At 33.6% G+C, this 18,356-nt stretch overlaps 1 pseudogene; it reads left to right on the top strand.

Moving 5' to 3' along the window:
- Positions 1-10,114: 10,114 nt before the first annotated feature.
- On the top strand, positions 10,115-14,544 carry LOC132033158 (uncharacterized; annotated as a pseudogene).
- Positions 14,545-18,356: the final 3,812 nt, after the last annotated feature.

Genomic DNA, 18,356 nt, shown 5'->3' on the forward strand with positions numbered 1-18,356 from the left:
TTTTTTTTTAAAATTGTTTTGTTTTTTGTCGCCGGGAAATGCGAGATTATTTTTCTCTTTTTTAAAATTTTTTTTAAAATTTTTTAAAAAATTTACTAATTTTAAAAAACCCAGCAAAAACCAAAAGCAAACGAAAAATTCCCCCTCAATTTTAATCATTTCATATTGTAACCTAAAAAGTTTTGTAGTTGACATAACGCGGTCAAATAGACATACTGAATTTAGATGCTAACATTTAATTAAAATGTCATAATATAACATGAAAATCCTTTGTCAAAAAAGAAAGAAAGCAGTTCATCGAGAACAATATTGTTTAACAACATAATAAAGCAGTGGCAATAAAAATCACGATTTAATATGCTAAATATATAATTTTTTCAAGCAGAATAACCGAAATCATAATATGAGAAATGTACAAAAAAAAAAAAAAAAAAAAAAAAAGAAAAATTTACTATGGGCATGACACTGTCAAAGTTATCTTGACTATTTAATGAGAAGTAAAGAAGAACGAAATCAACGACGGGCATCCTACATTCAAATATAACATTTGGAATTTATCTCATTTCTCACATATTAAATGTACATTACTTTTGGTTCTCAAGACTTTACTCCATACATCAAAACCTTAGTGTTATAACCCTATAAATAAAATATTAATAAATTATAAAAGGATACAAAAGGCAATAAACTTAAATTCAAATATTTAACATCTGTCGATCAGATTGAGATTTGAATACATATTTCATTATATATAAGTGCGGTGGGGTACGAACACACCGTCCTCACTTGTACAATAAGTTTTCACAAATTGTACACGCAATGAATGCTTGTACCATGAGCTATATAACTTGTACACTTTATCCAACTATTTTTGCCATAAAATTCGAACTTTGAAAAAGTTCATCCATACCCTTCGTTATATTTAGGCCACCATATACCCCACAGCTATACACGGGGTCAATTATACTTTTCGTCAATCAGTTGCCACGTGGTATCATCCTAGTTCTTCAAAATTTACCTCAAATAATTTTAATTAATTAAAATAACTCAATCCGACCCGAATTTTTTTTTTCAAGAAAAATAATAAGGAATTATTTTTATATTTTTTTTGAAAAAATTATCCGTATTATTTTTGTCGAAAAAAAAAATTGGCCTGATTGAGTTATTTTAGGCGAGTAAAAAATTATTCGAGGGTAAAATAATTTTGAAGGGCTAGGATGATGCCACGTGGCAACAAGCATTGTATAAGGGTATAATTGACCCCATAGTATAACCGTAAGGGTATAATTGGTCCTAAAGTATAACGGGTGGTATGAACGAACTATTTTTCAAAGTTCAAGGGTAATTTTGGCCCTTTTTTATATCCCACGTAGACATATATCATAGTACTTAATATTTTTATTCCTTTCTCATGTATAGACGTATGCATTTCAAATTTAATTTATTCGACACATTTATTTCCTCCGTGCACTTTTACTTGTTCACTTTTGACTTTTCGTATTCTAGTTGAATATTTATTCTCTTCTCATGTATAGACATATGCAGTTCAATTTTAATTCTCCTACACAAATTTATTTCGTCCGTGCAATTTAATATGTTTACTTTTGACTTTTCACATTCTTTAAGAATTAATAAATCCCACGTGGATATATGTCATAGTACCGAATATTTATTCTCTTCTCATATATACACGTGTGCACTTCTATTTTAATTCTCCGACACATATTTATTTCCTCCGTGCACTTTTACTTGTTCACTTTTGACTTTTCACGTTTTTGCCGAATATTTATTTCTTCCCATGAGTTTACAAATTGTACACGCAATGAATGCTTGTACCATGAGCTATATAACTTGTACACTTTATCCAACTATTTTTATATCCCACGTACATATGTCATAAGATTTTAATATTTATTCCTTCATATATAGACTTATGCACTTCAAGTTTTAATTCTCCTACACAAATTTATTTCGTCCGTGCACTTTAATATGTTCACTTTGACTTTTCACATTCTTTAAAAATTAATAAATCCCATGTGGATATATGCCATAGTACTGAATATTTATTCTCTTCTTATGTTTACATGTGTGCACTTCTATTTTAATTCTCCGACACATATTTATTTTGTCCGTGCACTTTTACTTGTTTACTTTTGACTTTTCACGTTTTTGCAGAATATTTATTTTCTTCCCATGTTTATAATATACATAAGTGACTTGGGGGTACGAACACAACTGCTCAAACTTGTACCAAAAGCTTCACAAATTGTACACTTTTGACTTTTCACATTCTTTAAGAATTAATAAATCCCACGTGGATAGATGTTACAAGATCGAATATTTATTCTCTTCTCATGTGTACACGTGTGCACTTCTATTTTAATTCTCCGAAATATTTATTTCCTCCGTGCACTTTTACTTGTTCACTTTTGACTTTTTACGCTTTTGCTGAATATTTATTTTCTTCCCATGAGCTTCACAATTTGTACACGCAATAATGTTTGTACCATGAGCGATATAACTTGTACACTTTATCCAACTATTTTTATATCCCACGTACATATGTCATAAGTACTTAATATTTATTCACTTCTACGTATGTACGTACGCACTTCAAATTTTAATTCTCCTACACAAATTTATTTCGTCCGTGCACTTTAATATGTTCACTTTTGACTTTTCACATTCTTTAAGAATTAATAAATCCCACATGGATATATGTCATAGTACTGAATATTTATTCTCTTCTCATGTATACACGTGTGCACTTTTATTTTAATTCTCCGACACATTTATTTCCTCCGTGCACTTTTACTTGTTCACTTTTGACTTTTCACGTTTTTGCTGAATATTTATTTTCTTCCCATATTTCTAATCTAATATATATAAGTGGCTTAGGGGTACGAACACAGCTGCCCAAACTTGTACCAAAAGCTTAACAAATTGTACACGCAATGAATGCTTGTACCATAAGCTATATATAAATTGTACACTTTACCCAACTATTTTTTAATCCCACGTGGACATTTCTAATATGTCATAGTACTTAATATTTATTCCATAGATGTATGCACTTCAATTTTAATTCTCCGACACATTTATTTCCTTCTGTGACTTTTACTTGTTCACTCTTGACTTTTCGCGTTCTTGAAAAATATAATATGTGTGTGTCCAAATTACTTGTTCATTTATAAAACCAATAAAATTAACCCTTTCTAATAAATATTTTTCGAAATAGTCTATTGGGGAGAGACTATGACAAATGTCTAAGTGGGATAAAAAAATAGTTGGTTAAAGTGTGCAATTTATATAACTTTTGGTACAAATTTGCATTGCTATTGTTCGTCCCCTTTTCACGTTTAAAGTATTAAGAAAGAGGGAAACCCCGTTTTCCTTCTTTGTCAATACTTTACTTATCTTATTCTCCTTTGCAATCTCTGATTATTGTTTCTTTACATTTATAAAATGTATTACTTTATATTTTCATTTCGGAATTAAAATTTAGTGATTTACAATACAACATATCACATTTCTAATATGTCATAATACTTAATATTCATTCCATAGACGTATGCACTTCAATTTTAATTATCCGACACGTTTATTTCCTCATATTTTAATTAATTTAATAAAAATATTTTATTAGTTTTGCTTTTAAAAAATCCAATATATACAACAATGGTTCTTATGTTTGGATTTGAATAGTTAATTGATTGAGATGGATATCAACTTGTCGGTATACATATAAGATATTAAACAATTTAAAAGAAAAAATCTAAAATCAAAATATTAATTTTCCCTCACCTTCTTACTAATTTTCTTTTTCGCATTGATGAACAACTTTCATTGTCATGACTATGAAATTTTTTTAAAAATTATTAAAAATACAAACCTTGTTACGTACTAATTAAAGTGCCGAATAAATACGTTCGGGGCCGCGCATCGCACGCAGACATATATTACTAGTCAGTTAATAAAGTTGATGGTTGTCCAACAGTTTCTACCGCTTTTTGGAGGCCCAACAACTTCTTCTGTTTGTAGAGGCCTTATACCTTCTTCTGCTTGTTGAGGCCCAACACATTCTACTGCTTGTAGACGCCCAATACCTTCTACTGCTTCTAAAGGTTGTGCAGACTGCAGCCTCAACATCTTGTGGATTCTTCAATTTTCCAATACTATTTAAACATATCACCGTCACACTTTTTTTTTTTGGTTCACGAGTAATCTTGTTGAACAGGATGCTGAAACAAGAAGAAACGGCAAAACAGCAAAAGTCACTTCTCATAATATATAAAGGCATGAAAGAATGCTCATCTTGACGACATAAGAATCTCATTACTGTCTCAAGAGACGACAAATAAATTATATAAGTGCAGCTCCTACTTAGATACTCTCAATTTAGATACTAATATTTAACTAAAACGTCATAGTATAACATAAAGATTCATTTGCCAAAAGAAAGAAAGAGTTCACCTAAAATAATATTTTTAACAACTTAAAATAACAATGGTAAAAAAAAATATGCACAACTTAATATGCTAATTCTATTATTTTTACAAGCAGATACGGAATGTTACTTGTGGTATAAAAATTGCAATCAAAATATGCTACTGCATTGGAACGGAAGGCAAGTCGGATTCATCGACAATCACAAAAGAAAAACTAAACCATACAACTTTATAGAATCAATCTTTACATGTTGAAGAATAATGTTTACATGCCAGTATGCCACAACCTGACGCCTTAAGAATGAGCCCCATTTTTCCCAAATTTGGGCCAAGCTGCTCTCAAGGGGTTGGGTTGGTGGTGAAAAAAGTACATTCAACTCAAGCACTAAAATTACATTAACATAAGCTATGGGAAATGACTAGTGTTTTATTTTATTTTAAAGAAAATAGTTATTGGACTAATGCACCAGTGGATCGAGAACCGGACTGGTGCATAAGCTGGCCCAATCGTCTCTTGGACCCCCCAACCTAAGCCCCTAAGGCCCGACTATTAACGGATAATATTTGTTATCCTATAGTTTAGGAGTTTGTTATTAGTTCCTATTATTTAGCTATATGCTGGTAGTTTCCTGTACTCTAGTACCTGTTTAATTCATTTAGGACTCTTGATAGTTCCCTGTACTTTAGTATTTTTGTTACACTATATCTTATCAGATTACTTTGTATCTTAGGATTAGGACTTTTCAGTTTTGTATCGACTCTATATAAATAGCATATTGTTCATGAATAAGATTATCTTTCTCTTCTACATCTCAAACCTTTATATGGTATCAAGAGATTTTTTTCTCCTCACAGAGTTCTAAGTTCTTATTACCCACCCACCACAAATGGCACCCTCGGTTACCAGTTCCGATGCAACAAACACCACCATAGTTCAATTCAACTCGGTTACCCAGCTTCCGATTAAACTTGCTGGTATCAATGGATTTTACAGAATGAATTATGCAATGTTAACTACTCCTATTTATAGGCTAACTACTACACAACTATAATGTGATTTAACTTATCTTCTAATCTATCTAACCGACTTCAATGACAGTTGTGTACAGCTCATATGCAGCAGCCACTAACTTGTTGTAACTAACTCTATACACGTAGGCAACTAACTAGCTAGGTATACGTATGCATGTGTTGATCATCATGGACTGCAGCTTGATCGGCTGCAATATGGACTTGATCATTATCATCATGAGTTGATCATCATGGAACTTCTACACACTTCTCAATCTGCTTAACAGTTTTTAGGGTTTTAGCATTACAAAAGCTTCTTTTCTACAGACTACAGCCATACCGAGTTCCACAATATTATCTGTACTGGAAATTGCTGTATTTCATTATCAAATCTCTGCTACATTGGCTTTAGGTGATATCTGTTTTAAGACATTTATAAAAAATATACGAATGTAGTTTCAATGCAGCGCAGAAGGTATCTATATAGGCATGTATGCCATTAGGGTATTGTTATTCAACTGGTGCAAGTAGATTTTCATTTAGGTGAGACAGTGGTGAGGTTTAGATGTCGTAGAGACAATAGTTCTATTATTTAGGTAAAATTTTAATGATATGTACTTTACCTTAGGGTGCAAGTATACACTAGGGTGCAAACTGCAAAGTGCGAAGAAATCCGAAATGAGAGTTATTTTCCCTGTCAAGTTAAGCAATTACCATTTTCACCTTTCCCTCTCAAATAAGCAGTATCTCTTCGATTACACTTCCTTTCCACATTTCTAATGCCATTGAAGCTCCAATAACGCCATTGACATTGGAGATGTAGTTTAGCTAGCCGTTTCACAATTAGCCCTAAATTTGTAGTTATAGAAACCGACGCTAATGGGGAAGAAAGGCAGAAATCAGAAGAAGGAAAATGCTAAAACAGGTAAATGCTAAAACTAACCATGTTTCTCAATCTCAATCCAACCCTAATTTGAATTTGCCTCATTCGCTTGATGGTACTTAATGGGGTATTGTGGATTGTATGAAGGGCATCTTTTGTTAAAGAAGTTAGATGCTATGTATAATGAAGCGATTAATGTACTCTCTTGGTCAGGAGGAGGATGTTGTACGTAATGTAGTGACTAGCGTGCACCAGTACTTAACTGGTGAGAAAAAATGGAAGAATTGTGACTCTGGTAATTTAGATTGGAAGAATGTTCTCGAGAGTGACTTCTCTGTCGTACCTTTAGTCCTTGCTTTCGTGACTTGGACAACTAGAGTGGTTGGAAACAGGTAAAAGACTGTGAATTCAATGAATATTATGGTCATCGGTGGTGTTAGTGTCTTAAAGTCAATTTTTGATAAGAGGCCTTTTTTTTTTTTCATACTTGGTGTTAATAGTGTAGTATCCTTAATTGTTTTACTCAAAAAAAAAAAAAAAGAGTAGTATCCTTAAACAACATAGAGTCTTTAGTTTCACATAATAATATTATTGCTATTATTTATATTAGTACTGATTAGTTCAAGTTAATAGGATGTTAACCATGCGTTTGCAGTATAATCCATTGGATGTTGTTGTATAAAATTTTATCTACTAACAAACATGAATATGTGAGTAGCTTAATTCAAAATTCTTTCTTAATAAAAGTGGCGCTTTTTTTGTAAGGATTTTTTACTTTTTTATTTTACAATATTGTTTAAGCGAAAATTAAATAAAAAGATTGATAATTAATTAAAAAAATTGGGGCCTCAAATTTTTCGGAGCCTAAAACAAAGACTTCACTTGCCTCTCCCTTTAGTCATTTTTTTGCGCGGATTGCCCTTCTTTTGGGGTGGTCTTTAAATTTTCACCCCGCTCTCATATTTGTGGTCTTTAAATTATGATCCTCATATTGCTGGTCTTTAATTTTTGCCCTTTGCATTGCAACTCTGAGCGTTCACGCAGAAATCATGAGATTCTGAGTTCGAACCCCCGCTCAAGCATAAATTAAAAAAAAAAATGCAAGGCAAGGTTTGGGTCGCGTGTATGGGACTGTAAGATACTCTTGTTAAGGCATTACCAAATTTATGCGGACCGGCATACTCATGCCTTATGGGCGGACTTGGCATAAGTATGCGGTCCGCATAACTTCGTAATTCCTTCACAAGTTTATGCGGCAAAAGATACTTTTAATGGGCAAACTTTTATACGGGACCGCCATAAACTTGTGAAGGAATTACAAAGTTATGCCGGACGTGACATACTTATGCAAGTCTACCGAAAAGGCATGCGTAAGCCGGTCCGCATAAATTTGGTAATTCCTTCATGAAATTGTATGCTTAGGTGGGGGCATAGCGAAATTTAAACTCTGCCTTGTGAATTTTTTTTAAAATTTTGACTGTGTGGGGGGTTTGAACCTTTAACTTATGGATTTTAGTCGAAGGGCAAAATTTAAAGATTTCAAATATGAGCGGCAAAATTTAAAGACCACCCCAAAAGAAGGGCAATTTTGCGAATTGCCCCCCTTTAGTCACACCCCTGAACATGACCACAACAAGCTGCAGTTGGGTTTCCAAACCTATTCACCTTTATTGGATGCTCTACTTCGTCTTAATCCTATTCCGGTATGTGTAGTGGTTAATTGTTTGTTAATTAAGCATCTAATATGATATTTATTATTGTTTTAACCCATTAACTAGTGTTTATTTTTTAGACTTACAATTTTAGAAGTCTTGATCTTGGAGTACCACAGTAATCACAAATACGTGTATCCTTATTAGTTGGTTAATTGTTTTTAGAAGCATTCTATATGAAATTTATTATTGTTTTATCTCATTATGACTTGCAAATGTTTAATTTAAAGACGTACTTATCTTATTTTATTTTTTATCTTTGGAGTATCATTTTGGTCACGAATAATAGAGGAAACATATAACTGTAAATATGTGGGAAATGAGGAATCCGCGACTTTTGTAGTACAAAAAAAAAAGTTGAACCAAACTAACACAAAAAAAAAAAAAAACATAAGTAGTTTTCACGCACTAATTAGTGCGTGAAAGGACCAAACTGCAAAGTTAACAGTTTGGCCTTTCACGCACAAAATTTGTGCGTGAATGAGCCCCTTAATTGCAACCTCGCAGACGGATAAAGTCTAACTTTATCCAAAAGAGGTCCATTAGTTATTTGACACCTGCAGTGCAATAGGATAAAAGTCTTTTCTTTATTCAAAAAGAGGTCAATTAGTTATTTGACCAAAGAGTTTTTTGCCATTGCATAGTTACTATGTACAAGTTGCTAAATTTGCTTAATCCGAAAATAATTTCCTCTAGCCTATTCGTCAACCATTCTTTTACGCACGCGTCATAACCTAATTATATTAATTAATCTTAATATTAAATAGACTAATTTTACTCAATAGCTTACCATTTTGGGTTTGGAAAATAATATTTCAAATGTTAAAAAGTAGTAACTTTTAATTATGAAGAACTATTATAGAGAAATGAATAAATCTCATCTTAAGCCCTAATATTATCAAATAAGAAGATAATAACTTATTTAATTTTTGCATGAAATAAAAAAAAAAAAAAAACTTTGAATTAACATTTCGGTGGTTTTCAAAACTTTGAAATATCATATAACCTATAAACTATATTATCATTCGAAGTTGTTACTTTTTAATTTTCAATTGTTAATTGAAAACCACCCGAAATGTTAATTCAAAGTTTTTTTTTTTTCATTTCATGCAAAAATTAAATAAGTTATTATCTTCTTATTTGATAATATTAGGGCTTAAGATGAGATTTATTCATTTCTCTATAATAGTTCTTCATAATTAAAAGTTACTACTTTTTAACATTTGAAATATTATTTTCCAAACCCAAAATGGTAAGCTATTGAGTAAAATTAGTCTATTTAATATTAAGATTAATTAAATATAATTAGGTTATGACGCGTGCTTAATGATGGTTGACGAATAGGCTAGATGAAATTATTTTCGTATCGCTAAATTTAGAACTTGTACATAAGTAACTATCGCAATGGCAAAAACTCTTTGGTCAAATAACTAATTGACCTCTTTTGGATAAAGTCAGCATTTTATCCTATTGCACTGCAAGATGTCAAATAACTAATGGACCTCTTTTTGGATAAAAGCATTTTTTATCCTATTGCAGAGGTTGCAATTGCATGCAGAATATTCACGCACAAATTTTGTCGCGTGAAAGGCCAAACTCGTTAATTTTGCGATTTGAAGTCTTTTCACGCACTAAATTAAAATGCGTGAAAACTACTTATGTTTTTTTTTTTTTTTTTTTTTTTTTGTGTTAGTTTGGTTCAACATTTTTTTTTTACTACAAAAGTCATGATTCGGGAAATGAAAGACAGTCCACATGTAAATTAACTTATTTTAGCCATCGGTCAATAAAGGGACCAAAATCGTACACTTGATGTAATTGACGATTAAATACACTTTGTCAAAGGACTAAACATGGAATATTATTATTATTATGTAGGGACCAAATAATTGATTACTTTGAATTTAGGGACTCAAGCTTTTTAAAGTTGATTTTATAGTGTTTCGACAAATTTATGTCACGTGACATTTATGTCACGTGACATTCACGTGTCATTCGACTCTGTGGTTTTAGGGTTTTAGCATTACAAAAGCTTCTGTACAATACTATCTGTTGTGTGCTAGAGATTGCTTTTTTCATTATAAAAAAATGGGGAAAAAGAAGTTCATTGACAAGAAGAAAGCAGCTACATACCAATTATTCGCCCGTGATTCTTCGGATCCGGTTTACGAATCCGGGTCAACCGGAACCGACAGGGTATTCGTCAGAGTTGACAACAATACCAACTACTCAATCGCCGGCTTTGATGAACCCGACCCGGATGATGACCCGAATTCGATATTCGCGGATGCTCGGAAGAGGGTTGGGCCGGGTTTGATTCGGGTAATGGAAATCAAATACCAGATGATGTTAGAAAGGAGATATTGGAATTAGGGTTTCCAGATGATGGGTATAATTATTTAGAGCATTTAAGGGAGATTAAGAATACTGGTGGTGGTTCTGCTTATTATGAAAATCCTAAAGCTAAGCTTAATGAACTTCCTCATGATGTTAAGGTCAGTTTAATTGTTGAACTATGTTAATACTTGCTTGGGAGTTAATATTTGGGTTTTGCTGTTACTTTTTCTGCCTAGTATTATATAGGACTAGTATTATTTGTATTATAGGTGAACTAAGGTTCCTGGTGATGTTAAGGTTTGTTAATTCTATGAATTAATGTTCAGCTGTACTATGTTAACACTTGCTTGGCAGTTAATATTTGGGTTTTGGTTTTTGTTGTTAAAGCTTTGCTTTACTTTTTCTACCTAAAAATGTTGGCTTTGGTGGAATTGGTTTATTCTATGTTGTATAATTCTATCCAGTTAGTATTATTTGTGTTATAGATGAGTTTATAGGGACTAACATGGCTAGTGAGGATTAATATAGCCGACCCCAACTTGTTTGAGAGTCGTTAAAGCTTTGTTTTTATCTTTTCTGCCTAAAAATGTTAGCTTTGGTCGAATTATAGAATAGTATTATTTGTATTATAGATGAGTTTAAATGGAGTAACATGACTAGTGAGGATTAATATAGCCGACCCCGACTTGATTGAGATTGAGGTGTAGCTGTTGTAGTAGTATTGTTTGTGTTATGTAATTATATGGAATTAGTATTAAGATGTCAGCTTTGGTTGAATTAGTGTAATTATACAATCAACTACGCCTCAATTCCCATTCCCATTTTGTTTGGCGTCTGGCTTTATAAACCCTTTATAAGTATCCATTCTGGTAACCTGCAAGGGTGGCTTAGTTGGTTGAGCATGGGGCTTTCATAATGGAGGTCTCAAGTTCGAAACCCCCTGCCTACGACAACAGGGGTTGCCTTCAGGTCGAGCTCGTCGCACCGGGCTTGCCTAGTGCGGGTTACCTCTCATGTGTGGTTTGCGAGCTATTGCACAGAGGCAGGGTTTACCCTGTGCGCACCCAAAGGGTAGCGGCTGCGGGTTCCCATGTCATCAAAAAAAAAAGTATCCATTCTGGTCTAATTTGAGGTTCAATGAATAATATACTCATCATAAGAATTACCTTAGCTCAGCCTTTTGGCTTGGATCTGGTGTAGTATACGTTCTTATCAGTATACTTATTGAAAAAAAAAAGGGAAAAACAAAGATTTGATTAATGATTTTTACAGACCGTAGCTCTGTGGCTTTTCTTTTCCAGTTAATGAATTTTTATGGTTTTGGTAGGCATATGATGCTTCAAAAGTGGAGGTTGCGAAAGTGAATGATGATTCCAATGAGAAGTATGTATACAATGTGGCAGCCAAGACGGTAGGGGTAAGAGTTCAGAAGGCAGTGGATCCTGAAGTAGCTGCTTTGCTAGATGACAGTGATTTGTCACATTTTGGGTCTGATGTGGAGGATTTAGAGTTAGAAGAAGATTTTGTGATTAAGGCAAACCTGCACGATGGGGCAGTTAATGTGGAACTTGACAAGAATGTAAGCTTGCCGGAGAAAGTGGACTCGACAAAGTGGAAACCTATGATACGGCTGGGAATGTGCAGAGAAATGAGGCTAAATTTGCAACTTTTGAAGAGCAACCACGAGCACGCCGCCCTCTGGATGAACAGTTTGATCTGGTAAGCGGTTTGTTCTCTTATATTTTCCTCTTTTTTTTTTCCGTACAAATCTAAAATTATCTTCACGTGAGGTTTTTCTTACTAGCCTGATTAGACCTGACAAGCGAGAAATTACTGCAAAAAAAAAAAAAAAACTAGCTAAAGAGACCATAAGTATGTTATACGAGGACCTCCGCCCGTGTTAAATGAATTGGTATAATTTGCCGTTTTTCTGATAATGCAGTTCTGGTCCACCCGGTGCTCACCTCAATTAATTCATTGGGTTACTTTCTACCTCGCACTAGCACAAGTATTGAGAAGCTCTTCCCACCATGTCTTAGGTAGGTGGGAAGAATTTACCTAGTCATGGTGGGAGGCTGCAGGGCGTTGTAGAATAGTGGAGGTGTGCGCAAGTGACTCGGCACCACGAAAAGGAAAAAGATTGCCTAGTATTTCCTCTGTTGGGTTCTCAAGCTCTGAACCCCTATTCTTTGACCTGTAAATTTGCAATATCTGCCTTAAAATCATATTTCCAAGACATGGTTTCTTTTCAAAGTTCTTTTTCTGTGTTGTTCTTGTTGCTTGCTAATAGAGGGAATCTAAGCCACCTTTTCTGTCTTGTAGTGGCAATTGCTTGTGGAAATATTAGTATTATCCTTTATCTGCGTCACCTGATACCAACTTCAGATAAATGTACAAATGAGTTAAAATAATTTCTTTTTGATAAGGTAAAGGCTAGCTAAGATTGAGTTTATATTAGCCTTTGTGTTTATAAGTATTAAGTATTTCCACTGAAGCTCTTATATTTTTCCCTCAAAATGACTTCTAATTAATGCGTCCTGGTCAGGTTTAAACTATTACTATTTGAAAGACTGTTGGGATTTTCATGCAGTTTATGTTTGCTTGCCCTGTTGTTTTTCTGCAAGCTGTTAGACTCGTTCCTTGACCATTTTTGTTCTGATGACTGGTTTCATACCACGGTGTGTCTGATCATCGGGCTGGAAAAAATATTATAAATTGTTATGGGCTGAAAGAGGAAAATAAGAGAAAACATTTCTTTTTTACATCATTGAAGCCATAAGCATGTGTTAATTTGTAAGTTTAGGTTTATTTTTTATATTCAGTTCTTAGTTCCTTCTTGGTTTTAGGGTATTTGGTTAAGCTTAAAATGTGTATAGTAGTTTGGTAATTTTCTATTTTTGTAGTAATTTTAGTAGAATTTGCTTTGTTAGATCGTTAAGTTTTATGGCATTTCCTTGTAAATTTGGAGTCTACTTGCCTTTAGGTAGAAGAATAAGAAAGTCTGCTTGAAGTAGCTGTCCTTGTAAATAGTACCAGTTTCAAAAAACAAACAAAAAAAGGTAGCTCTCCTTGTAAATTTAACACAAGTCTTGAGAGTCCCCAAGTCTCTTGTATGCTTTTTATTCACTAGAGATATTTTGACGTTGTTCATTGTTTCTTCATGATAATGTCTGCCTATTTTAAGATAATTTTTGTGCATCTTTTCTGATATTTTTGATTGATAGTTGTCTTGTCACTGTCTTGCATCCTTTATTTTCAGCTTGAACTTGAAGAGTATGGCTCTGAAACCGAAGATGAATATGATGTTGATATGATGGAGGAAAATGAGTGTCCCGAATCCCTTGCTGAAAAGCTTAATCATGCATTTAAGGAGCGTGCCGTTGATGGCTTGGGACTTGTCAATAATGGACCAGATAATGGGGAATTGCTTGAACCTGAAGCTGATGTCATAAACCGGTGCAAAGAATATGCTGAGAAGTATGAAAATGAAATTCCAGGGGAAGAGGTGGCTCTTTTTGAGAAAGCAGCAGTGACTCAGAAGTATGGGATTGTGAAACTATAGTGTCAACGTATTCAAATCTTGATAACCACCCTGGAAAAATTGTAGCTCCTGAAGGCAGGAGAAAAAGCTGCTCCCTGCTATTTCACACTGAAGCTTCGCCTATAATATCCCTAAAGGGAAAAAGAAGCTTCCTGTCGACTATTTGCCTAGCAGGGAAAGCATGCTTTGAAAAAGGAGGATAGAAAAAGCAAGGTTCAGAAAAGGAGGAAAAGGAGAACGCAAACACAGATCAACTCAAAAGAAAGCAACATGGTCAAGAGTCAAAGGAGGAAAAGAAAGAAAGAAAGGTTTATGTTTATATATCAATGTTAATTATTGTGGAATGTCATTGCTCAACATATATCTCTCTTGCTGAGCTGCTCTTTCACTTTTCTTGCTACTTTTGGATTTATTTTTTCCTCTTTTGTGCATAAACACGTATGATATACTGTTCTAACATTGAGGTTCTACCTTTGCAGGCTGCTGTGAAGGAAGAACGGCGTGAGGCACGTCGTATGAAAAAAGAGACAGAAGATGCTATATAAGTGTGAAGCACATCGTGCTCAGAAGGTTGCTGCTTTTACTGGACCATCTGCCATACATCTCATGTGAGTATCCCTTCAGAATTTGTGTTTCAAGTTCTGGCAACGCACACATGCCTATATACTTTTGTAAGTCAGAATTCAAGGGGAATTCATGTGCCTCCGTAGTTTTGTATATCAATGATCGAAAAGAATCAGTAGATTACTAGGACTTTGGGCGAGTTTTGGTTGGACTTAGGGTGCAATTACTAGAGTCCGATATCCAATTCTTAGACAACTCTTCCTTCTTTCTCCCATTAAGTTCTAATGTTTTTCTAATCATTTTCTTCTACATCATCCTTGCTGAAATTATATCCTTCTGACAACAAAATTGCTGTCCCTGAGGTGTTCACAACCCCTTCTCATATCAGGGCTTATATTTTTGAAATTTTGTTTTGGACTTTGGTGTAAAGCTCATTGTTTTTACCCCAGTTGCAAAAAGGTGCTCCTCAGGCTAGTTCAAGAATTCCAAATGGTCCGGCTTTCCTGTTTACTGGGTCTAGGCTAGTGAAACTTTAATTCACTACAGCATTGTGGTTCCTCTGTCGACAAACAAAAAGAGCATGAAGTTTCAAATGCTCTATGTTAAGAACCATGAAAACCAGACATTAACCTTAGGCACTTTTGAGATAACTTGACAGCTAGCTAGATGTCAACATTTAAAGAAGATTTCATCTAGCAATCCAATTCTCAGTGACATTCATCAATTTTGTTATGTTACAATAATGACTTTCTTGCCCTCTACCCTCAAAGTAATAATTAAACAAGGAGGTACTAGATGTAACTGTTAGTTGGCCTCAAAATTTAAAATTTCATGCTGGCAATTTACTTGGGAAATATTTAATTGTGGTTCAAATATAACAATGGAGTAAAAAACTGATAGAATCTTTGGTCTGTTATTCTCTCACAGGTGACATCGTTTTGGTTATGTGTACTTTATAGTCGAGCAATTGTCGATCCTTGTGCGCCTGAAGTGGGAGCTCTTGATTGGCACGTCCTCTTCAATTAAAAAGACGATGTTCGAAAGCTTTTCTCCTCGTAGATGGTATATAATACATGATAGTTCCTCAAGACAGTTCTCAGCTACGTAAACGTATGTGCGTGGTCAAGCAGAGTGGCAGCTTGATGCATTTTTGTTTAATTAATTGGTGGAATGCAGAGTGTTGACATTCTATATAGCTTGCTTACAGTTTATGATGTTATTGGGGTTTTAACGTTCTCATTAGCTTTTTTAACAGTTTGCAAAATGTCCTGCATTTGGTTTGATTGAGTTTCATTCCTCTAAAGTTTATCATTGTGGATTGGAATTGGATCCTTGGAATTCCTCTGTTCTTCTAGTGCTCAGCTATATTTGCAACTAGTTATGTGAGGCCATATATAAAAGTAGATATTTCAATTAAAGAAATATAATTTATGTTAGTAATAGTTAAATCTCATATAAGTATATTTTCAATATATAAAAGTAAAACTTTCATTTCACTCCTTTAATTTTTTAATTTTCATTTTGATGAAATTATTCATAAATCAAATGCGGAGTCAGAATTTGACGGTCATGAGTTTTGGATCCTAATTTATTTAAAGTTATTGTGTTCATTAATAATCTATACATAGTTGATGAACTTTTAAGACAAATTTGTGCAGCAGAAGGGACTGCTCATCCCTTAATTAGGGGTTATGGGTTTGAGCTTGGGTATAAAAAAATCTTTGGAGGGTGCGCTTTTCCCGAATAGGCGCTACGAAATGCGAATTATTTGGATCATCAGGGCTCAAATGCGAATATCGGGCACCGAACCGTAAAATCAAAAAACAAGAAAAAATGAGATAGAAGTTCAGCGCTTTAGAAAAGTAGACCTTAAGAACAAAAAGTAAATTTGATTTTAAAAATAAGATGAGGACCTAGAAATAATTAATTGAAAAAATTGACATTTTATTGAAAGTTTTTGTGAGGACTACAAAAGCCTCTTAGTTGTCCATTATATATAATAGTAATATTTATTTTGAACTAAGTATAAAAGTTAAAAATATTGCTCTATAATATAAAACTGAGGGAGTAAAGAGGGAAAAAAAAAACCACAAAAAATTATTATAATATCAATATACAAATTAAAGCGGGAATGAACTTAAAAAAAATAATTGGTGTTAAGAATTGGGAATAACCAACCAAAATGCAACAATTGGAACACACTTGATGCAACATGAATGGTCAATAAAAAATGTGAGGACTACAAAACTTGCATATTCTTCCTTATATATAAGTATAACTAGTTATGTAGGGCCGTCTTCCCGCCTAGGAATCCCGCATATAAAAGCAGAGTATTTTAACTAAAGAAATATAATTTGTGTTAGTGAAGATGTACAATAACAACAACAACAACCATATACCCATCAGCCCCACAAGTGGGCCAGCTATATAAAGCAAAATTTTCATTCCACTCCTTTAATATTTTAACTTCCATTTTGATGAAATTATCTAATTCAAATCAAATTTGGAGCCAGTAATTTGACATTATAACTTATGTATCCTAATTTTTACACGAGTTATTTAATTCTAAATAAATAATCTATACATAGTTAATTAACTTTAAGACAAAATACATAATTTAACTTGTGCGACGTATTTAATGCCCCTCTCTTAATTAGGTGATTAGGTTCGAACATGGATTATGGAAAAAAATCTTTGGAGGAAGCGCTCCCCGAATAGGCACGATGCAGCCGCGAATTATTAATTGGACTCGGAGAATGCGGATATCGAAAGACCAATCGAAAATCAAAGAACGTGAAAAATGAGGTAGGAGGCCCGATAAGCCTTTTGAAAAGTAGACTTTAAAAACAAAAACAAAAAAATTGACATAAATAAATAAGATTAGGACCTAAAAGTAATTAATTAAAAAGTTTTAAAAAAATTAAAAATTATTGTAAAAAATTACTACAAAAGCCCCATTAGGCTTTTGAAAAGTAGACTTTTAAAACATAAACAAAAAAATTGACTTAAATAAATAAAATTAGAGCATAAAAGTAATTAATTAAAAGTTTTTAAAAATTTGGGAAATTATTGTGAGGACTACAAAAGTCCTCACATTCCCTCTTATATATAATAGTAATATGTTTATTCATTACAAAAGTTTGAAGTATCTGCTCACAAGTGAAACCTGTATATGGGATCATTTCATTTATGGCTTTTGTTGAATGTTTTTCTGTTACAAGGGACAATTTGTACATGAGCTATTGTCACCATAAACCTGTCTGCATTTATTTGGTATCATTACATAGCGCAAAATCTGAATCAAGCAGATTACAACACTAACTTACATCATGGCCTCATATCATGTATTATGCTTTATAACCTCAGTAAGGTGACATAAACGCAAGTGTACCTAAACAATGATTGCTGTTACTGACTACGTGTATGAATTAGAGATGAATAACTGCTTTCAGATCACTTTGCTTTTGGCTTCTTTGGATTGTGGCCTTTCTCATGAGGAATGGGACTGGGTCACCTCCGCCGAAATATGGTGCAGGATCCCAGAAGCCATAATCTTGAAACTCTTGTTCTGTCTGAAATTGAGATTCAACTTTCAACTTGCTTAGTTGTTCTTCCTGGAGTTGAAATATCACCGATGCTGGTGAAGTTGAAGGCGACAATGGTGATTTTGTAGCCAGGGACAGCACTACAATGACCAACATGCACAGAATGTGCATGAGTGACCTAACAGTAAAGATTGACATGAGGAACTGATGTATAGATTGTGCTTAAACTGCGCCTTGTTTTGATTATGTGTGTTTATATTTGCAAAAATTTTGGATGAGTTTTGTCAATTTTATAGAAATAAGAGGTTTCTTTTT

The sequence above is a fragment of the Lycium ferocissimum genome, chromosome 10 (assembly GCF_029784015.1).
Source record: "Lycium ferocissimum isolate CSIRO_LF1 chromosome 10, AGI_CSIRO_Lferr_CH_V1, whole genome shotgun sequence".
Taxonomy (NCBI): domain Eukaryota; kingdom Viridiplantae; phylum Streptophyta; class Magnoliopsida; order Solanales; family Solanaceae; genus Lycium; species Lycium ferocissimum.